This window comes from Odontomachus brunneus, unplaced genomic scaffold, assembly GCF_010583005.1.
Source record: "Odontomachus brunneus isolate Ranch 3 - 2012 unplaced genomic scaffold, Obru_v1 Obru_scaffold_016, whole genome shotgun sequence".
Taxonomy (NCBI): Eukaryota; Metazoa; Arthropoda; class Insecta; order Hymenoptera; family Formicidae; genus Odontomachus; species Odontomachus brunneus.
In genome coordinates, this window is record NW_022639466.1 from 2,376,622 (window position 1) to 2,398,306 (window position 21,685).

Genomic DNA, 21,685 nt, shown 5'->3' on the forward strand with positions numbered 1-21,685 from the left:
GAGAGAGAGAGAGAGAGCGAAAGGGGGAAGGAAAGAGAAAGAAAGATTCTAACTTCTGATTTGGATCGGTATATCGGTACGCAATCTCAACTCCAGCATTCATTGTCGATTCTCATTGTTGACATACACTCGACAACAAACACTTCTATGCGATCGATTGATGTTTAATACATTTTTTCTCGAAATACGACAAGTCGAGATTACGTGTCGGTTACTGAATTACCAATACTAGTTGACCGAATCGAAGTTCATTCGCTTCTCTCTTGTTTTCTGCCTGATCTCAAATTTTTTGATGTTTTTATGAAAATGGCAGGTTCTTTGGTCTCAATTCTAAAACTGAAGGCTTTTTTCGGCGAAAATACCATTAATCTGTCTTATTTGTTTCGATATTTTTTCTGTAAGTATCTCTGAATAGGAATCTCTAGAAATTTGGTCGTAATAGAACTAATCTGTCTTGTTTTTCGTGTCATGACACTTTACAATGGAACATTACGCGGCAAGTTTTTCCGACAGCGCTTTCCAGACCTAAGTTAATGTTTATTTTTTCACCCGAATTGTGGTTGGTATGGTAATATGTATTTAGGATATCTCGACTTCCGACGTGTCCTTGAGGGACATATTCCGCGGTCGGTTCGAAGCATGTTTGTCTTTGGTGAAAATTTTTCCGACCGTGTCACCCGTTTCCCAAGCTTTCTGATGTTTTCATGAAATGACGCAAATGTTAAAAAACTGTTGTACAGTAAAATCTACTCCAAACTCGTCGAATCGCGTAAAGAGCGCTGCGCGGTAAATCACGCGACGAAGTTATGAAACAGTCTACTTAAAATTAAACGAGCCATTAAGTTTTTCTAATTTCCACGTTAAAGACCGAGGTAATGTTCAGCACACCACCTTGCTTACAAATTGCGTGCGAAGCGTACGAGCTTGCTCCGGTTACCTTGGTTTTTTGAAACTTGACCTGGAAGTTGGTTCGTGTCGATCACAGAAAAATGTTTTTTTTTTCTATAAAATAGGATCGGCCATAGATTCTTCTATCTTTATTGTTGGCACTGGAATAGAGGCTGCGTCCCTTTGTGAAATTGACTGAAAATTTCGAGGAAATATTGAAAAAATTCGATCATAAAATACGCTGCAGTCACTTTTTATTGTCAGTTGAACGCAGCACACTTTAAAGTTTCAGGAGACCTCCTACGACTGTGTGCGAAGATAACGTGAGACACTCCGAATATTGGCGTACTGGTGTAGTCGAACTTGTTATGCTCATTATCGCGCTGTAATCACTGTTCCGTTCTGATGTGTTAAGGTTACGGCACACGTAGAATAGCGTAACCAACAATGACTGAAGCAATAATAGAATCAATTGATCAATCACAGTCGAGAGTTTCAGCAAGATAGCTTTACACGAAGATAATATTAGTTTCTTTTTTCTTTTCATACGAATTCTTTCAAATTTTACTACACTGAGCGCGAAAAGTGTCTAAAAAATAAACTATTCGGTAAATATTAATAATACTCTTACTTAAATTTAAATTCTTTTGTTTATATAGAACAACCTTTTAACACAACTTTTTCTCCGTGTACACTGAGAGAAAAATATAGTTGCTTTCGGCGATAACTATACTTTTTTGTGATTTTAACCAGAAAAATAATTAGAAAAATCATCTTTCTAATAACACTTACTAAGATAATTCTAATTATTTTTGTGCTTAAAATCACAAAAGCGTATAGTTGACGCTAAAGGCAACTATATTTTTCTCTCAGTGTAGTAGTGCAAGGATTTCAGGAGACTATCAGTAAAGGTCTATCTTGTTAAGGAATATGTGTTAAAAAAATATTTGAAAATTTATTTGTGGGATGTAGAATTAATTTCACTTATTTCAGAAATAAAGTATAGAAAACTTATTTCACAGAAATAAACTTTATTTCGCAGAAACAAATTTTGTTTCTCAGAAGTAAACTCAGAAGTAATCTTATCCCACAAATAAATTTTCAAAAAGCACTTTTTCTCTCAATGTAGTAAGTTTCTTTAGAAACATAGCAGATTTTTTTAAATAGCATACTTCAGTTTGTTCGCAGAAATCAACCTTATTTCACAGAAATAACGTTTATATCGTTACAAATAGATTTTCAAGTATTTCTTCCACAGTGCACACAATCAGTGCAGAATGTCGATCTCATTCCCCGGTTGCAGAATTGTGTATATAATAATTTCTCTGTATAAAATATTCTCTCCGCGCAGTTTCACACTTTTGGTAATTCCCGATCGTCGATCGATCGATCAATTCTCTTGCTTCAGTTTCACTGTTCACTGTCGTTTCTCCGTGTTGCTATTCGTGCTGAGAAAAAATACTTGACAATTTATTTGCAGCATACAAAATTTATTTTTATGAAATAGAATATATTCCCATAAAATAAAGTTCACTCTTGCTCAAATAAATTTTTATCACACAACAAATAAATTTTCAGGTAATTCTTCCTCAATATAGACTGCTGGACGTACTAGACGTGCACTAAATAAATCGCGGCGATATGTTCCCGCACGGGCACGCATACAAACGCGACTCTCACGCGACTGCCAACAGCGCGCGTCATTACCGGAGTAGCATGGATTAATGAGGCGTAAGACAATTATCTCCATCTTTTCGGTGCCGCGCGCGCACGCAGCAATTCGACACGGCAATTATCGGCATTACGCGGCCCGCACGCACGGGCAGTCGCGTGCGAAATTAAGATACGGATCTCGACAGTTTAATCCGCGACGCACCTCGTCGATAACTCCGACAACCTCCGCGTGCGCGCGCGGCTTTTGCCTTCTCCCCTGAGCTCGGATGATACTCTCTCTTTGCGGTGAGCGAAAAGAAGATTAAAGGGGGTGAGAAAGGGGAAAGGACGAGAAAGGGACTGCAGGGAGGTAGGGAGCGGGCAAGAAGGAAGAAAGAAGGGTCCCAAAATGTTGCAGCTCCGCTGCAGGTGCGATCGTGCGTTGCACGGGCTACAGGTGCGATTGTAATTCGGACAACCAACAACTCGGTTGCCCGACGAAGAAATCCGGCGGCGACGGCGGTGCCTTATCGTCACGACGTCACGGGCTTGCGGGCTTCTTGCTTTCATGAATCGTTAACGCGCTCATTATGATAATTGCTCGCTTATACACGCGTATAAAGCATATTCGCGGCTCGTTGCATCGCAAACGTCGCGAATTCGACATGCTTCTCCGATGCAACGACCTCTTTTATTATGTGACCTCGTGTGACTGCGACGGTAGCGGCGGCAAGGGTGACGGAGCGGCGTCCGTGGAAAACCACGGTAACGTTATTTTCCTGTCCATGACACGTGGCTGAGCATCAATTGGCGATGCTAATTTATTCGGCGTGCGCATCAAAATAAAAATCGCCCGGCTTCTCAAAGTGATATGAAGTGAGTAAGTTGAACTAACGCGATCGACGTGCGCGCTTCTGACGTCGCCCTCGAAATCGAACGCACATCTCCGGCTTGTCTGGTACCGTACATCTCGTTCCTTTTCGTGCCTTGATTGTCATCTCTCTCTTCTCAACGCTGAGTTTAGTTCATACAGACTCTGCATTCAATAAATGCAACTTGTTTCGGATATTTCGTAAGTTTATACATTTGCGAGTCTACTCTGTGAGAGAAAGAATATATAAAAAATAGTAAATATTTCTTTGATAGGTATTAATATTTAATATTTATTTGAGACTCAGAATTCTTAGATTTAAATAAAATAAACTAATGTTTTTATGAAAAGCTAAAATTTTCTTAAGATTTTAAGAAAATATGTATTTTCTTTTATTTGAAAAATATTTCATATTAATATAAGAGTAATATGTTGTTAGTATCTACCAAATAAATACTGTTTTTTTGGATTTCTTGGATTTCTCACTATATCATAAGTTCATCATAAATATCAAGTTTATTCAAAATACATTTTAGGTTCCAATAAGCTTAACATTGAATAACAATAATTCACGATATTAAATTAAAATAAAAATTTGGTCTGTTACTGTGTAAAGTCGAACTAATTTCTTTTTCTCGATAAGGTTTTATAATATTCCTGTAAAGAGAATAAACACTTTTCGTTTAAGTACACGTATTGAGAAAAGGATACATGGAAATTCGTTTGTGGGATATAAAACTTATTCACGCAGACTTTATTTCGCAGAACTAAAGTTTATATCTCACAGATAAATTTTCAAGCATTTTATCTCAGTGCGATAATGAACTTTTCTGAAATTTGTGAGAAATACATTTGAAATCTTTTGTCAAGAAAATATTCTTTGAACATAATCATTATTTAACAGGAGGAAAGTAAATCGAATAATTGTTTTTCTTGACTTTACACTGAGAAATTTATATTCCACAAATAAATTCTCGAGTATTTCTTTCTCAGTGTAGAATAATATTTTCATGTAAGAGCCAAAAATCCTGTTTCTTCCGAGTAGAACGCGTTTAGCTCGTTCATTGTCAGGTTAATTCAGATTTTTGTTTCCATGCATTTGCGACTATTGCATATTAAGAACGGTAATCCTTGAAGATTTTTTTATATTTCGTTTGTATTTTACATTTCTCAAGAAAGAAAAATTAAGTACACGAAGGAAATATTGTAGTAAAAATTACAATGCCATCTTACTAGTCCGGGAATAGACTGGCACTATTAAAATTATAATAAAACATAGTAAAAATGACCATAACATGATAATTCTTACTATATTTATATTCATTTTCATGTTTTATTATAATTTTCATAATAGTACCAGTCTATTCCTGGACTACTAAAATTGCATTGTAATTTTTACTGCAATATTCTTTCCGTATAAAATCTCGTATGCGAGCGATGTCTTTTGTAATTCGCCTGCGCGATCTCGAAAACGAGAGAAAACTAGAGAGAGAGAGTGTGTGTATGTGTGTTTGTATTCTTTTCTTTTCTTTTTACCGTAATAACATAGTTCGTTTAATGAATCATCGTCACGCCGGACGGCTCCTTCTCCACGTGGCTTGACATAATCGACGACGCGTAGTTACGGCATCGCGAGGAAAAAAGCTCTCAGCGCGAGTGCCGTCGCGATCCGTATTTGCGCGACGGCGGCGTCGAGTAACGACTGACCTTTGACAGGCGGCGTACTTGTCCGCCGTATCTGTGCACGACACGTGCAGTTAATTATATGAATTGCCTTACGTCCCGCGAAACGTACATACGCGCGAACGAAAGAACGAACGAACGAACGAGCGAGCGCGCGCGCGCGCGCGCACGATTGCATAATGCCGTTTACGTCGTACGAACGGTTTCGTCGGAAACAACGGTCATCCTTCCGCGAGCGTCAGCTCGTTGCCGATGAGGAACGGTATAGTGAGTAAACGGCCGTGAATAAACATACATAATCGCGATTCGTCCGCCGCGACACTAGCATCTCTCTTTCTTTCTCTCTCTTTCTTTCTCTCTCTCTTGGGAAGTCCCCGCGCGCCGGGCTCGGCCGACCTCGCGAGCTCGCGTTGAGGATTACTCCAACCTCGACTTCGGTACATCTCCGAATGCGTCCCGGAAAAAGCGAGCATTATACATGTACACTTAGGCCCGTATATTATAATAGTCGTTACATGAGACATCCCAAGCAAGATACCCGGATCTGAATGTGGAGTTACACGGAAAGAATATTGTGGTACAAATTACAATGCAATTTCAGCAGCAATGCAATTTCGCGAATGGACTATTACGGAAATTATAGTAAAACAGAAAATGGTGGACCATGATAAACATGATAATTCTTATTACATTTTTACTATTTTTTTATTACAATTTTTGTAATAGTGACATTTCCCGGAAATTGCACTGTAATTTTTACTGCAATATTCTTTCCGTATAGATTTGAATTTTTCTCTACTGATTTGAATCGCATAATATATGCGACATCAGATTTATAGACGTAACTCAACTGAAAAATTCACACCTGACTTTGAATTCAAATCTGAGCATCCTAACTGAGGTAAGCTTCAAGTAACGACTATTAATACAGGTATTAGTTTCACAATGTGGTTTGAACATGTGGTTATTTTTTGCGCGTTTACAGAACGTAATCAATTGTGCAATAAAGGAGCCTAGCTTCTGGGAATTAAGTACAAACGAGTTTTCTCATTAGTTCATCAACTGCATTCTGAAATGCGTAGAAAATTAAATGTTTAAACTGCATTGAAATAAAGTGTACATTTAGGTCTATCTTAATAGTTGTCACCTGAAACTCGTCTCTCTCATGTGAGATACTCAGATTTTTATTTAGAGTTGGATCTGAAGTTTTCAATAAAAACATGATACATATGACATTTAAATCTTCAGTCGCGCGATTCAACCAGAAAAGTATCATCTAAATTTAAATTAAAACTCGTATATCTCACTTGGGAAGAACTTCAGTCCTCTCAAATATTCGATCTATCAACAGTATGGCGAGATAGTGTGTATACAAATCGGCATAATAGACTTAACATTTGGTGTAACTAGGTTAGTAGCATTTCCTAATCGTACATATTTATTCCTGCAAATTAGCGTGAAGTTATCACTGTGATTTTTACTGCTTAGTTACATCGCGGCATTCCCGCTTTTCCTACACTGAGAAAGAAAATATCAAAGAAATAGCAAATATTTATTCGATGGATACTAGTAACACATTTATATATACTAATTTAAAATAATATTTGTGAGAGAGATAAGGAAATGTACATTTTCTTGAAACTTTAAGAAAAACTTCGCTTTTCATGAAAGCAATTGTGGAATCTATTTAAATAAGAAAATTTTTAGATTGAAGCAAATATGTTATTAATAATGTTATTAATGTATATAATTATTTCTATCCACCGAGGAAAAAAAACTTAGTATTTTTTTAATTATTGCTTTTATCTCTACATACATAGATTTATTTCTTGCAAACTTTGACATTTCATATACACGCTAAAGACTTCAGACACAACACAGTACTCGTATCGCACGTTACGTAAGACAAAGACTTAGGGCATAAAGCATTGTGTCTTAAAATTACAAGTCAGCCATTCTATTATACTAAAGCCTTAACAATGCGAGCAGCGTCTCACTACAGATTCAAGTGCGTTATTTTAAGGCATTTTAAAGGCATTTTAAGGCGTTATTTTAAAATGCATAAGTGCGTAATCTGGCTAAAGCTTTTTTTATGCTCTTTTTCTTGCATTTTTAAATCACGTCACATAACGCGTTTAAGACATGCAAATAATTTATCGATTTGCGTAAATAATGGCATGCGTAAGTAATGATTTCAACGTGCAAATGCATTAAATAACGTGGCTTAACCCCTTCACTGCCAGAGTATTTAAATGAAATGTGTCCAGACTGCCGAACTTAGAAACTTTGACAATTTTAACTGGACATACCATTTTTGGGGTATTTTCATCGACATGTTACCTATTTTGTTTGAAAGTTTTTTTACTGACCATTTTTTTATACTACATAATAAATTGAGTTCATTTGTACCGCTTATGCGATAAAACGAAAAAAAAAACAAAAAAGAACAAAAAAACAAAAAAAATAAAAAAAGCAAAAAAAAGTGGGATGCTAAATCCTTTTGACAACCTCCTCGACGGTGCATCCTGGGTTCGGCTGATGTCAAGGGTAATTCACGCAAAAGATGAATCAGCGGGTCAAACTACGATGAAAATGATATATCTGGTAAAAGTAGCAAAAAGTCATGAATTGAGTTACTTTTACCCATAAATAATATAGCTTATCAGAATAACACTGTTTAAATGTGGCATAAAACTTGAGTGTGCGAGGACAAAGATTTTCCAAAAAATGAAAAAAATAGTCATTTTCTTATAGCTCTAGTCGGTCATGGGTGCGAGATAGTATAAAATGGACCTCGGAGCCATATTCAGCGACCCCGAAAACATAGGAAAGCACATTCTGTTCACGTTTAATGCATTATCAGGCGTCAGTAGAGCATTTATTTATAGGACAAAGATTTGTGATTTTCCGGCAGTTTGGGCCAAGTCCAAAAAAACAAAGATCTTTGTTCTCGGCAGTGAAGGGGTTAAGACGCTAGGAAAAAGTTTAGAAAAGGGGAAGCGCAAGAAACGCGGAAACCTGGCTCGACAGGCTTATTCCAGATTTTATTAGCTTTCATTGAAAAATAGAAAAAAAGAAAAAGCATCGAGATTGAGTGAAATTTCGAGAGCTACTCTCTTAAAGTGAATCAGTCACTGAAATCAGTTATGAGTATAGCACTGAGCACTTTCAGTACTATACTTATGACTGCAATCAGTGTATATTCACTATTTTCAGTGATGCTTGATTCATTTTAAGAGAGTATGTAGCCTTTGTCGAGACACGAAATTTCATTTGACCTCACTGTATACGACTGTCCCGTCCCGCGACGATTTCCGAGCGACAACGCTCCTCACCTCGTCGCTCCACCACATGCTCTTATGCAAGTCCGGCCCGTACCTTTCCGCTCTTGTACCTTTCTGTTTCTCAGCTGGCCGTAAAGATAGACGCTCGTCGCGCGCGATTCCGCTCCCAGGAAACACGCAGTCTTCGACGGTTACGTAATATTACGCGCGCTCGCGTGGCTGATTTTTCGCCGGGCTATTAGTCCACTCAGGGCGGTTGTCTAGTCCAGGTCGATTCAGGACGGTAGTTTTACAACGGTATAGTGAGTAGTAGGTGGAGGTCGGCCGGGTAGTCCTAAAACTGGTTTCGGAAAGTGACCGGGGCGACTTGTTCTTCTGCTTCTTCTTCTTTCTCCTCCTCTTGCTCCTCCTCCTCCTCCTCCCTTCGCTCTCCTTTCTTTTCCCTTCTTTTTTTTTATTGTACTCTCGCTCGCGTCCCTTCCCGCCCGACTCGGTCGACTCGCCCGCTCGTTCGCCTCCATTTCTCCCTGCCTTTGATTCTCCTTTTGTGTCGGTATGCCGCGCTCACGAGGGCTCACGAATGATGCGCGAAAGACGGTGTCGATGGCCTGTACCGGCGATTACCGCAGGTGCACATTAGAGAGAGAGAGAAAGAGAGAGAGAGAGTCCCTCTTCGCCACGACCGGTGCGCGGCCACCGTTGATCCATTAATTATATACCTTAATTAAACATATAGATAACGCGGAAACGATTATACCGGGTGCGTCCTAGCCTATCGTTGTCGTCATGCCTCCACGTTTGATAAGCGCGGCTGGGCCAGGCTCTCTCGCATTAATCCGCGTCGGCCGAGTTTTTTGCCGCGGCGGCGACTGTCCCGCAGCCGTTTAATTAACACGCCGTCGGCCAATTAAGTAATTTATCGGTTTCCCCCGAATTTAACGATTCGCTGGTAGAGATCGCCGTCTTGTTAAATGTAAACGCGCGTCACGCCTCTCATGTCCGCGAGTAAACGAACCTGACGGCTGTGTTCGTCGCCTGCGACTTACGGTAAAAATTAGCGCGGAATTTTATAACCGAGGAATATATATCGCGAGGTTTCGCCTTTATTTATCGTTATCCTTCCCTTGAGTGTGTTAATTGATTAAAGTTTTATTCGACTAAAGTAATCGTCGACTCAGTGGTAAGCGAGATTAAACAATCGTCGTGCCTAAAGTCACAAATAATTTCATCGATTGGTGAAATCAATTATCGATCAAACGTTGATGCAACTGATTGTACGTTGATTGATAATTAATTTCATCAATCGATTAAGTTTTTCGTGATTGCGTAAACGATTGATTTTTCTTGATTATAAATTTAATATTTTAGAAATTGAAGAAGAAATGTGTTATTTATATTTTAGAAACTGATAAAAAATTTACCACGCTTCTTACCAAGATAAAATGTACTGACATCACTAAAAGAAAAAAACCTGAGAATTAAAAAATATTTACTCGGTGGATACTAATAACGTATTTACTTGTATCAATGTACAAAATATTTTTTGATAAAGAAAATACACATTACAAAACCTCAGCTTCTCACGAGAGAAATTGTTTATTCTTGTTGAATCAAAGAACTTAGGTTTAAATCAATATGTCATTAGTACCCATCTTTTTATTATTCAGATCGTTTTCCTCTCATAATGTGGAAAATACGGTAAAATTGACAAGAATCAACATAACAGGAAGCTGCAATATTCTCTTCGTATGCCTTCGTGTGCGAGCAACGCACCACCGTTGTCCGCGGTGAGAGGACGATCGAACGGCGGCCAGGAAATACAAGGATGTCCATAAAATGGCAAAGCAAAAAAGAGAGAAAAAAATCGTCGTCACATTGCGGTGCGCATCATTGTTATTTGTATTTTCCGCGTCGACGGTCGAACGGAATCCGGACCAGTCACGCGCGCGAGTGTGTGCGTGTGTGGCGCGTGTGTGCATGCATACGTGTGTAGCCGAGATCATGAAAATGCACCGCCGCATGCACTCGTCCCGCGCTCGCATAACGTTCCTCGCACACGACGCGCAACGGACACGTGTGTACGTTCCGATGCGCGCCAGCGCACATCGCGCCGCTCAAGGGACTTCGATGCCTCGCGAAGTGGGGATTTCGATGCTTGGCTGAGAGCGGAGACTTCAATGCTCGCGTGAGTGATGCGTCGCGGTCCGACGCCAGACAGATATGAATTCCTCCGGCGCTCCAAGCGAGGATACGCGACTCTTTGTGAAAACTTCGTTGGGAATGCACTTGAATTTACAAGGACAAGATGCTACATTCGCGTCCAACTGACCTTATCTTTGTAAGAATGATCCAGTCTATGAGATTATGACTTTTGAATCTTCAATTGATTGAGGAAGTTTTTATTTTCTGTTAGTCATGCTATCTTTTTAAAGGTTAAGTTTGCCAGTGGATACCCTTAAAGAGAAGGAGACCGATCGTGCTTGACTTCTTGAACAACTGCGAAGAACCTTAGTGCTATGTAAGCTTTTCATAAATCGTGTATCAAATTTTCATCTCCTCACTTTTCTCGAAACGTACTTCATGCGGATTGGATTATTCTTGCGTAACTAAAGCCAGTTCTTCCAATTAATTAGAACTGTTCTCTTCGTTAGAAGTTTTATCTATGAAAACATTATTTTCGGGTATTTCTATACAGAGAGAATATTGTAGTAAAAATTACAATGCAATTTAGTAGTTCGGGAATAAACTAGCACTATTACGAAAATTATAGTAAAACAGTAAAAATAACCATGATAATTTTTCCACCACATTTATGCTCATTTTTACTATGTTTTATTATAATTTTCGTAATATAGTAACAGTCTATTCTCGGACTACTAAAGTGCATTGTAATTTTTACTACAATATTTTCTCTGTAAGTAAAGTTTCGCAATTTTCGATGTTGTCATACATGTGAAACGATTTTCTCCAAGGAGAGATTCAATAGAGGGCTCCACGAGGAATCGCGATTTTTCTGGTTTTCGCGCATTCCTCTCAGGAGCAGCCTCGATGGCTGGTGGTTATGATAGGCAATAGAGTCGAGTCTCGCAATCTCGTGTCTCTCGCGGATTCATGGTCGCGGCCTTAAAACGCCGCGCCGATACGGCGCTCTCTTATCGCGAATGTTAACGAGTTTCGTGCGTTATATTCGGTTTGTACCGGTTGGGCAACCGTAATTCCTGCGCCGTCCGCGCGCCGTTAGAGCAGGAACCTTCGGTTTCGCGCGAAAGTTGCGCAACGCGCGCTCGCAAGCGGTCGCGGCGCGGCGAGCCGCTGTCAGTGATCTCCGTAGTCTCCGCGACGGCCAAGGCAATCGTGCCGGCATTAGAATCCCGTCGCGGTATGCAGCAACCGGAGCGGTGGGGAGAGCATAGAAGGACGTAGGTCGACCGGGAGTCACTGACTAGAGATTCAGCGAGGAATACGGAGCTCCTCGACGCGACTTCGACGGTCGATCGGAACCGTGCAAAGAACACGTCCTCTTTTCTAACCTCCTTGCGCTAAATCTCTTTTATAATTACGAAAGGAGGTATTCCTTGACGCACACAGAGAGAATTTTAAACTAAAAGCTGCTACACAATCGAGGAATAGATCGGCATTCCGTAGTAACTGATTATTCTCTCATTGCATACGTATTATTTCTATTTCAGAGACCGAAGTGTGCTATTAAAACATTTACTACGTGTTTGCCATTCTGAGAAAAAAATCTGAGTAAAAAATATTTATGCGATGGGTATTAATGATAAGTTTACTTGAAAATAAATTATTTTATATAAATAGGATAAACAATTGTTTTTATGAAAAGATTTTATGAAAGATTTTTATGAAAAGAAAATATATTTTTTTATTTGAAAAATATTTTATATTAATATAAGTGAATATGTTATTAGTATCCACTGACAAAATTTTTTTATCTTAAATGTCTTTCCTCAGTGTAACAAAATTTACTAAGTTTCTTGCCAAGACATATCTTACTGACAGTTTATTTTTACGCTACTTCACGGAAAAAATATTCTACTGCTAAAAAAAAGCAGTTACTCAGTTTCTTCTCTCAAGTAATACTTATTCTCAACAAAGAATATTTTCTTGACAATAGTCTTAAAATATCTTTGTTAATTTTAGAGAAGCTCAATTATCTGGTACTCAAAAGAAAAACTTAGTCTGTTTACAAGAAGTGTTAAACTTTGTCGGAGAAAAAAAGTAACTTCCGCTTCACATAGTACGCAAACCGAATTTTTCTTTCAATTGAATATTCTTGATTGAAATACTAAACTGACTAGAAGATTCAGAATAAATTTTTTATTTATAATGAGTGTATCAATTTGCGGACATACTCCATGAAATACTTGAAATACTTGAAATAAATAACAAGTATTTGAAAGCAGTACCTTTGTGTGTGTAGAGAAGCAAAATTGAAAAGAAGTTCTATGAAAAGAAACTATAATATTTATCCTCTCTGTGCGTTTATGGTTGTGTAATTTTATTTATGTCGACTTTGTTACAAATCAATTTTAATTGATCCCTTGTTAGAAAACAAAATATTCTAGCATGGAACAATGAATATTTGTATCTTTGTCGATCGAGTTTCGCGAACAATTCACTATCAGTGTAACTGGACGCGTGCGCGATAGAGAGAGAGAGAGAGAGAAAATTTACTCAACGCGTGACTTTTTTTTGGATTCCACGTCTGTACGCGCACGATCCTCGTTGACAACGGCGACACCAGAATTCTAATGCGTGTTTCTCGAGTCGTAATCGTCAGCAGTCGTTCATTCTGGATCTCGAGCCCGGCGCGACGCGAGCGCATTTCGCGCTCGCGCGCACGTTTTATGCAATTGCGGTGCGCCGCTCTCATTCTACTTAGCTGCTAGCCTCACCAAAAGAGGATCGCACTGTCGCCGGACTGTGCGTGGAATGCGTTAAATTCAAAGGGAGTCGCGACAGGGCCGGCGCAACCGGCCGCGCGTATTGGGCCGTTGCACTCGATAGACGACGATGACATTGCAACTGCGGGCTATTGTATCGCCGTCGCTACTGTACGAACGCGCTTTTGAGAACCGTGCTCCTCTCAGACCGCGATCAAATCTCATTTGGCGCGGTAGGTCTACTTTTAATTACATGCGAAAGTAATTAGAGCCGTACGCACGCCGCACGACGTCGTTCTGACACGAAGGGGACTCGAACGAGTTCGCGGCTTCGCTCGTTGATGGTTTTCTTCATTTTGGACCGCAACGTATTCGGGGCTGGAACCGCGAGATTCGCAATTTGCCGCTCAGAATTTGACTCCGTGGACACTGAGAAAAAAATGTTTGGCACTTACAGCTATAGTCGCACAGAGAAATAATTCCTGTAAATTATAGCGAGAAAACGATTTTTTTTTTATTAACCACAGAAACCACAGTCAATTTTTGTTGTTTAGACTTTACAGTAACTGATAAACAACTGAGTAATTAGCCTGATTAATAATTGGCCAATTATCAACTATATTCTACACTGAAAACTAGAAAGTTTGGCCGAATTAATATCAAGTTCTGCTGAAATACAAATTAAAAATTTCTGCTGATGTTATGAAAATTCTGTTCAAGTTAACAAGATTTCTATTTAACTTTAAGAGAATTGTGGTAACCGAGGTTTTCTGGCTCGTTTGTACTTCACCAGAAAGAGAACGGCCGAATTCAACCCAATTTCTGTCCAGAAAAAAATCAGGCAACATGTCTGTGGACACTTGGCTGTACTCTTCGGCTGATCCAACCAAACGTTGTTTTGCGGAGAAAAGGACGGGATAGAAAGAATAGAAAAAAAAACACAATATCTCGAAAGAGGCTCCGTTAACACGTAATTTGCACGCACATAGGTACGCGTGTACGCGCTTCTACAGATAAATACTGTTACATCCAGTGCACATGCGAGCTTTAACTGTCGTTGACACGCAGGTAATCGCGCTCAGTGACGCGCACCTGTTGCACAGGCTAGTATACCAGGATGTGCAGTCATCGCGACGAATTACAATGCACCGTCCGTAAGCTTCACCATGCGTGCATGCATGTCTAATCGCACGCCTGCATACGTGTGCGTATGTGTGCGACACGTGCATAGAGAAAGAGAGAGAAAGAGAGAGAGAGCACACATAGAAGTATACGGGTCTTTTCGCGGTACCGTGACGCGCGCGACTGTTGAAAAAGGAGGCGTGAAATTAAATATCTGACAAATTTAATCGGTTTTTTATACGGTCAGCGAACGTTAGGCACGCTTTGGCACCGTGAATGATTTATGCTGATTTAATCGCCCGAACTTCATTAGTCCATCCGCGAACGTCGGTTGCACATTTTTTCTTACGCTGCACATGGCGCGATCGCGAAGGAAGCACGGTCGCCTTCGTGCTCGCCATCTTTCGATCGTCTTCCCTTCGAGAGAGAGAGAGAGAGAGAGAGAGAGAGAGAGAGAGAGAGAGAGAGAGAGAGAGAAAACCGTGTCTCGTCGAAAGGCGAAATCTGCCGGATTATCTTTCCCTTGGGCCTTCTAAGCTGACGGTTTCCACATCTCGCACGAGATCCTCTGACACCTGAAACACTCGAGATTGCTACGCCCCTGGCATTTCACGCAAACCTTACGGAACACCTCGCACAGACACACGTGCGCCGGGGTCCACCGGTTGAAACGACACCGGACTTCTCTCGTCGTACGCGGGAAACAGGTTCGACTCGTCGCTGGTCGAAAGCGCCGCCAGCAGGTACACCGTGTGTACGCGTCGTTGTCGTCGTCGTGATGCATACATAGCCTTGTGCACGTATACACAAAATAGGAAATCACCATAGAATTTTGTAACTGAGGGACGCACATATTCTGCCCGAATTTATTATCCTTTCGTTTCACATCTGCTATTTTTATTTTAGGAATTTAAGTGTATTATCACAAAATATTTACAATGTCCCTTACATTTGAGAAGAGAAATCAGAAATATTCATTTAGCGGGTATACTGATATAGCATATTTACTTGATATTGCATATTACACTGATATAGCATATTTACTGCTATAGCATATTACACTGATACACATTTATACATTACCGAAAAAAAGCATTTTTTAAATGAGAAAATATATATTTTTGTAAACTTCTTAGCTTTTTGTGGAAACAATTGTTTATTCTATTTAAATAAAAGGATTTTGATTTATACATTTAGATTTAATAGAGGAATTGAAAAAAAACAAGAAACATAGTACTGTTTTAATTTTTTTTATTTTAATGGGAAGTTTCAGTTTTAACAGAAGAATTTAAATTTAAATAAACATGTTATTAGTACCCACTGAGTAAATATTTTTTATTTTTTAGATTTATCTTTTTCTTTTAATGTGGCGAAGTTTACTATATTTCTTAGGAAATTAAAGTTTACCAGCTGCAGACTATTCCTGTACACTACTAAAAAACTTAGTTAAACTAAAAAGAATTACAAGAAAAACTATATATATGTGTGTGTGTGTGTGTGTGTGTACATATATATAACACACACATATATATAATATTTTCTCCGTACGTGTATATATATATACACACATATATACAAGAGGTGCACATATACACACGCACGTGCACCGGTCGTGCGACGCACACAAAGAACGGCGATTGTATGGTAGCACGGCGACGGCTAATGGCGCAAGAGGACCCTGACCGAAATTCTTTACGAGCAAAGGGGCCAAGTGCAGAAGAGAACACTCGCCGCGATAAATCTCGCTCTTATGCTAGGCGCTAGCATAAAAATCGATGCGATTGCTCGCGGCAGCGGCGAATTATCGCGCGACGATTACAACGCGGGTGTGTGCGCAATATCATCGAATGTCATTATATTTCATTACATCTCCTTGGAGATCGTCCTTTTGTGGGTCTCGGCCGATAATTGTCGTTGCACGTCGTCGTCAATCGGATACGACGACGACGACGACGACGACCGTGGATGCGTGGACGTGAGCTTTCCCCGCGACGCCGGAAAATTGACTCTGGCGCGCGACTCTTCGTGACTTTCCTTGATCTTCATTTCAAGTACGCCTCGACATTCAAATTTCCTTTAACTTTCCAATGCGCTTCATAGATACATTTTGCAGTTCCTATTCTAGAGAGGCGTTTAAAAGTGTTTTCTTTGATCCATCAGCTTTATTGTGTAAAGAAAAGCGTACAAGATTTTTCTTAAAGTAATCGTCCTTGAGATAAATTTGTCTATGTGAAAAACAATTGTACCTGCTTGAAAGCTGAAATTTTCCCGGCGCCTGCCGACTTATATATAATCCATAATAACGCAGATAAATGCCAGACGCGCGGAATTTTTTTAATTCGCGAAATTTTATTAATTTAACTAATACTAAGGATCTCAGAATATCAATTGAAAAGAGAATCTTCAAAGCCCATTTTCTTAGGAATAAAAGGATAAACTTCGCCACATTAAGAGAAAAAGATAAATCTAAAAAATAAAAAATATTTACTCAGTGGGTACTAATAACATGTTTATTTAAATTTAAATTCTTCTGTTAAAACTGAAACTTCCCATTAAAATAAAAAAAATTAAAACAGTACTATGTTTCTTGTTTTTTTTTCAATTCCTCTATTAAATCTAAATGGTAAAAGGATACACTTCGAAATTTATATATTTATGATTTACTCTCGATTTTATATTTTATAGCAAAATTAATTGGGAAATCGAATATGTATGGAGAAATTGGGGAGCGTTTTAGCCGCGCTCTTCTCAGATAGTGTTTTCTCAGCGCATTGGTGACACTGAAGACTCAAAAGTCGTATTTTTACGCGTCGGGTCGTTCTTGCGCAACTACGGTCAGTCGCAATCGATATTGTGCGTTTAATTTCCTCGGACTCCCGCCGGGGCTGGCGCGAATAATAAGAACGGCGGTTGCGGTCGAGGTAACGCGCGGCGCTTTTAACACCGGCCGGCCGAGTGACACCGCTCAGTCGCGACGATTTCGCCACGGTCTCTGATCTCGTCCGTCTCTTTGATCAAAAAGAGAGAAAAAAAAGAAAAGAAGAAAAAAGACGCTGATCGAGCGAGGTGCCGCGCTAACGCGACCGCCAAGGTGGCTTCACCGCTGCACATTTCCCTTGGCTTTATTATTCCGCGCAGAGCGAGAAACGAAGTCATCGTTACACGCCGCGGAAGCTCGAGACATTGTATCACTTTTTTCTCAATAACAGATCGACCGTAGACGAATACTTATCACGACGAGGAAAACTGTTTCCCGCTGTCTCAGTATAGAGGAAAGATATCCCGCGGGAATAGCAAAAAAGAGACGCACAGTACGGCAGTTTATGAATTTACATGAATTCGATCATCTTGTTTTGACGTTTCCACGCGCGCACGTAAACATTCAACGCGCGATGCGGACGAGGCTTGCATTGATTTATAATTCCCGTGATAATCGGCCGTCCGTTATGCAATAGCAATGCAAAAACGTGTTATACAATGAAGAGTTGACTCACGCGAATGCCTGCGCATCTAAAATCGCGAAACAACGACGACGACGACGACGATGATGATGATAATGATGGTGATGATAATGATGATGATGATGATGATGATGATGAAGGTGATAATGATAATGATGACGATAATGATGCGTGTGCAGTAAGAAGTGGTGCACTTCGTGGTGCTACTAATTGCCGCGTTTTATCGTCGTCATATGAGAGAGTCACTGATGAAATTTCTGGTCGACGATCGCTGGAGGCGTCGGCCAATTCAAAACGATTGCATTCACATCGGGACGACGAAGGATGTAGCAATCGTCGATTCGGACTAATAACGCTCTGCAAAACTGACGCGATCCGATCCTTTCAAGGAACATTGGGAAATCTCCTCGAAATTTATCAATCATCTTAATTACCTTTTTTCTCTCTTTTTATACATACACAACCACACACACACACACACACACACTTATATATATATATATATATATATATATATATATATATATATATATATATATATATATATATATATATATATATATATATATATATATATATATATATATATATATATATATATATATATATATATATATATATATATATATATATATATATATATATATATATATATATATATATATATATATATATATATATATATATATATATATATATATATATATATATATATATATATATATATATATATATATATATATATATATATATATATATATATATATATATATATATATATATATATATATATATATATATATATATATATATATATATATATATATATATATATATATATATATATATATATATATATATATATATATATATATATATATATATATATATATATATATATATATATATATATATATATATATATATATATATATATATATATATATATATATATATATATATATATATATATATATATATATATATATATATATATATATATATATATATATATATATATATATATATATTTTTTTTTTTTTTTCTTTTTTTTTTTTGAAAAAGATTGCGTGAAAGTTTGCGATGTCGTGATACATGCTGCGTATCATCTGTTTTCTTTTTCTGAACGATTTTTCTGAAGTACTTCTAACTTTTGTATTTTTTGGTTATTGAGATAATTGTGACATTTTAACAGAACTTGACTCTAGTATCCTAGTAAAAATGATGCTTAATAACACTACTTAAACTCTTTTGCACAAGGAAGAGTTTTGGAACTCTTCAGAAGAAAAAGATAACGTGTTATTAGACATTTGATACTCTTTCTTACTCTTTTATTTCCACCAAAAAAATTACGAATCAGGTCAGTTTTCTCAGTTTAACAGAAATTCCCTAAGAAAAAAAATACTACACTGAGAAAAAAATGCTTGAAAATTTATTTTTGTAGAATATAAAGATTGGCTTACAGAAATAAATTTAACTTCATAGAAATAGACTTTACATGACACAAATAGATTGTCTAATACTTTTTTCTCAATATAGGAAATGTATTTGTAAGGCAAACATTTGTTTCGCAAAAATAAACTTTTTTTGTAAAAACAAACTTTATATCTCACAAATAAGTTTTCAAGTATTTTTCTTTCAGCGAAGTTAATGCACGGCAGAAAAACATCTTGTATTTGTTGTGGAAATCGATTCACGTGGATCTTTCTGTTAAATTTCCAACATCCGTGTGTTAATCTGATACATTGTCGTTGTGTTATTTTGACTATTCTACGTTGAGTTCATATTCGCCATCTCTAAGTATTAAAATGACACAGTTTATCTGTAATACGTACAAAAATTCTTGGTGACATATATATTTTATACGTAAAGTGTACAGATAAGTTGTATTATTTGTTCACGTGTCTGCATCATGTTAAATTAACGTAAGAATTAGAGCGAATAAATTGGAACATATGAAATACGTTAAACTTGACGCAAAATTTTTCGCAGTATTTACATTGACAAAATAATGCTCGAAAATTTATTTGCGAGATATAAAGATAGGAAGGTGGCTAATCGCTCTGCTTCGCTTCTCGTTCATTGGAAAGGAGTGAGTGTGATCTTGCGACAATTAAATGCGAGATTCTGGTACAAAACAAGCAACATTGAGAATTCTTATGTGTTAAAAGTGCTACAGACAGCAAAATATTGCATTCAAGTAAACGTTACTTGCTTCAAGCGTTTCACCAGTTTATGATTCGCGACTTCTATTAGCTTCAAACATTCTTTATAACAATATCCGAGAGCATTCGCGGAGCGCGTGCACTCAGCGCTTATATATTTTGCCTTCTCTCTCTTTTCTTTTTTTAAGGCACCCGCCTTTCTTCAAACGGCGAATATCCCGGGCAGCGTATCTCAATGTTGTGCGATCTCCGGCATTACGGCGACACGCTCGACCGGTCACGTCGGAGCTGCACCGGTCTTCCCCCACTGCATCCGCGACCTGCTCTCTCTCCCTCCACCTCCCCCCTGATACCTTCGTCGCTTGCACTCCTTGCCGCGCCGCACCGACGCGAAATGCAGCGGCCGATGATTTTTGCGACTTTTCACCGAGTGCCAAGGTCAAGCGAGAAACGCCGGCGACGGCTCACGCCTTCGATCTTCCGCTCTAAACTAGAAAGGACTCTCTGAAGCGTGACGTTAATGAGAGATAGCGCGTGTCTTCTGTGGAGGGAACTCGTATAAACAGCGGTAGATTTTGCCCACCGTCCGCAATCCGCGCACGGAGGAACCGCGAGGAATGAACGTTCGGCACGCGATCGGCAGAAGTAAGCGAGCGAGTGAGTGAGTTTGCTTGCTTGCTTGCTTGCTTGCTTGCTTGCTTGCTTACTTCGTGATTATCGATGAGGATAAGAGAGAGATGCGTGTAATTTGGCCGTGATAAACTGCAATCCCGACAGTCCGGCTCGTCCGTCGCGGTCTCCGAAATTAGCACCGTAAAACGCGTCGAAGGAGGTGTTACTCGCCGCCCGAAGTCGAAGTGAAGCGATGCACGCTCGGCGATCCTCGGAGATAACGCAAATTGAGTTACGCTATCTCCGAGCGATTAATTAGCATAAATTGACTTACGCTACCTGCAAGTGCTCGTCGAATCTTGCATGTGTGTTCGCGTGCACGCGTGTGTATGCGTGTGTGTGCACGCGCTGAAAAAAGATTAACAGAAGCAGATAAGACGTGGTCGCGACACTTAACGTGTTTTTTTTCCTTTTTTAATTAGGGTAGCTAATGTTGTTAACCGAAACGTAATTTATCTGCTTGAGCTCGGATAAGGAAAAAGGAAAAATATTGCCTTTGCATAAGGTAGATGTGTGATAAATATTATTGTAATTTTGTAACTGAAAATAGATCTTTCACCATTCCGCAAAGTCATTGTGACTATCTTCTCGTATCGTATATTCTATTTACACGTTAAGAACTGGAATATTTTAGGTACTGTTTAAAAAACTTGCCATGTTTTTGGAAAAATTTATGTTTTTGCGTCCCAAAATAGACAACTTATTGTCTATCTGCTCCTGCACAATCACAGTAAAATTGAACAGAATTTATACGGACAAGAAAACTATGACATTCTCTCCATGTGTCAGAAACAAATGACATTTTAGTACGTGTATATAAAATATTTAGGGATTATCGATTCCTTAACTAGAGTCGCGCTGGTGCGCGCTTTAATTTCAGCTAATGAATTTTTACCTCGCAGTAAGTGCATTTTATCTGCAATAGCCAATTCTTAGCAGTAACAAGGAACCGATCAGCTAAGTTTTCACCTAAGTTCGAGAA

The 21,685-nt window shown here is 38.6% G+C and overlaps 1 protein-coding gene across 6 annotated transcripts in view; it reads left to right on the top strand.

Annotated features, from left to right (window-relative positions):
- The window catches only part of LOC116841540 (transcriptional regulator ovo-like), a 41,885-nt gene that overhangs the window by 1,002 nt on the left and 19,198 nt on the right, over positions 1–21,685 (top strand). The gene's annotated exons all lie outside the window — the stretch shown is intronic.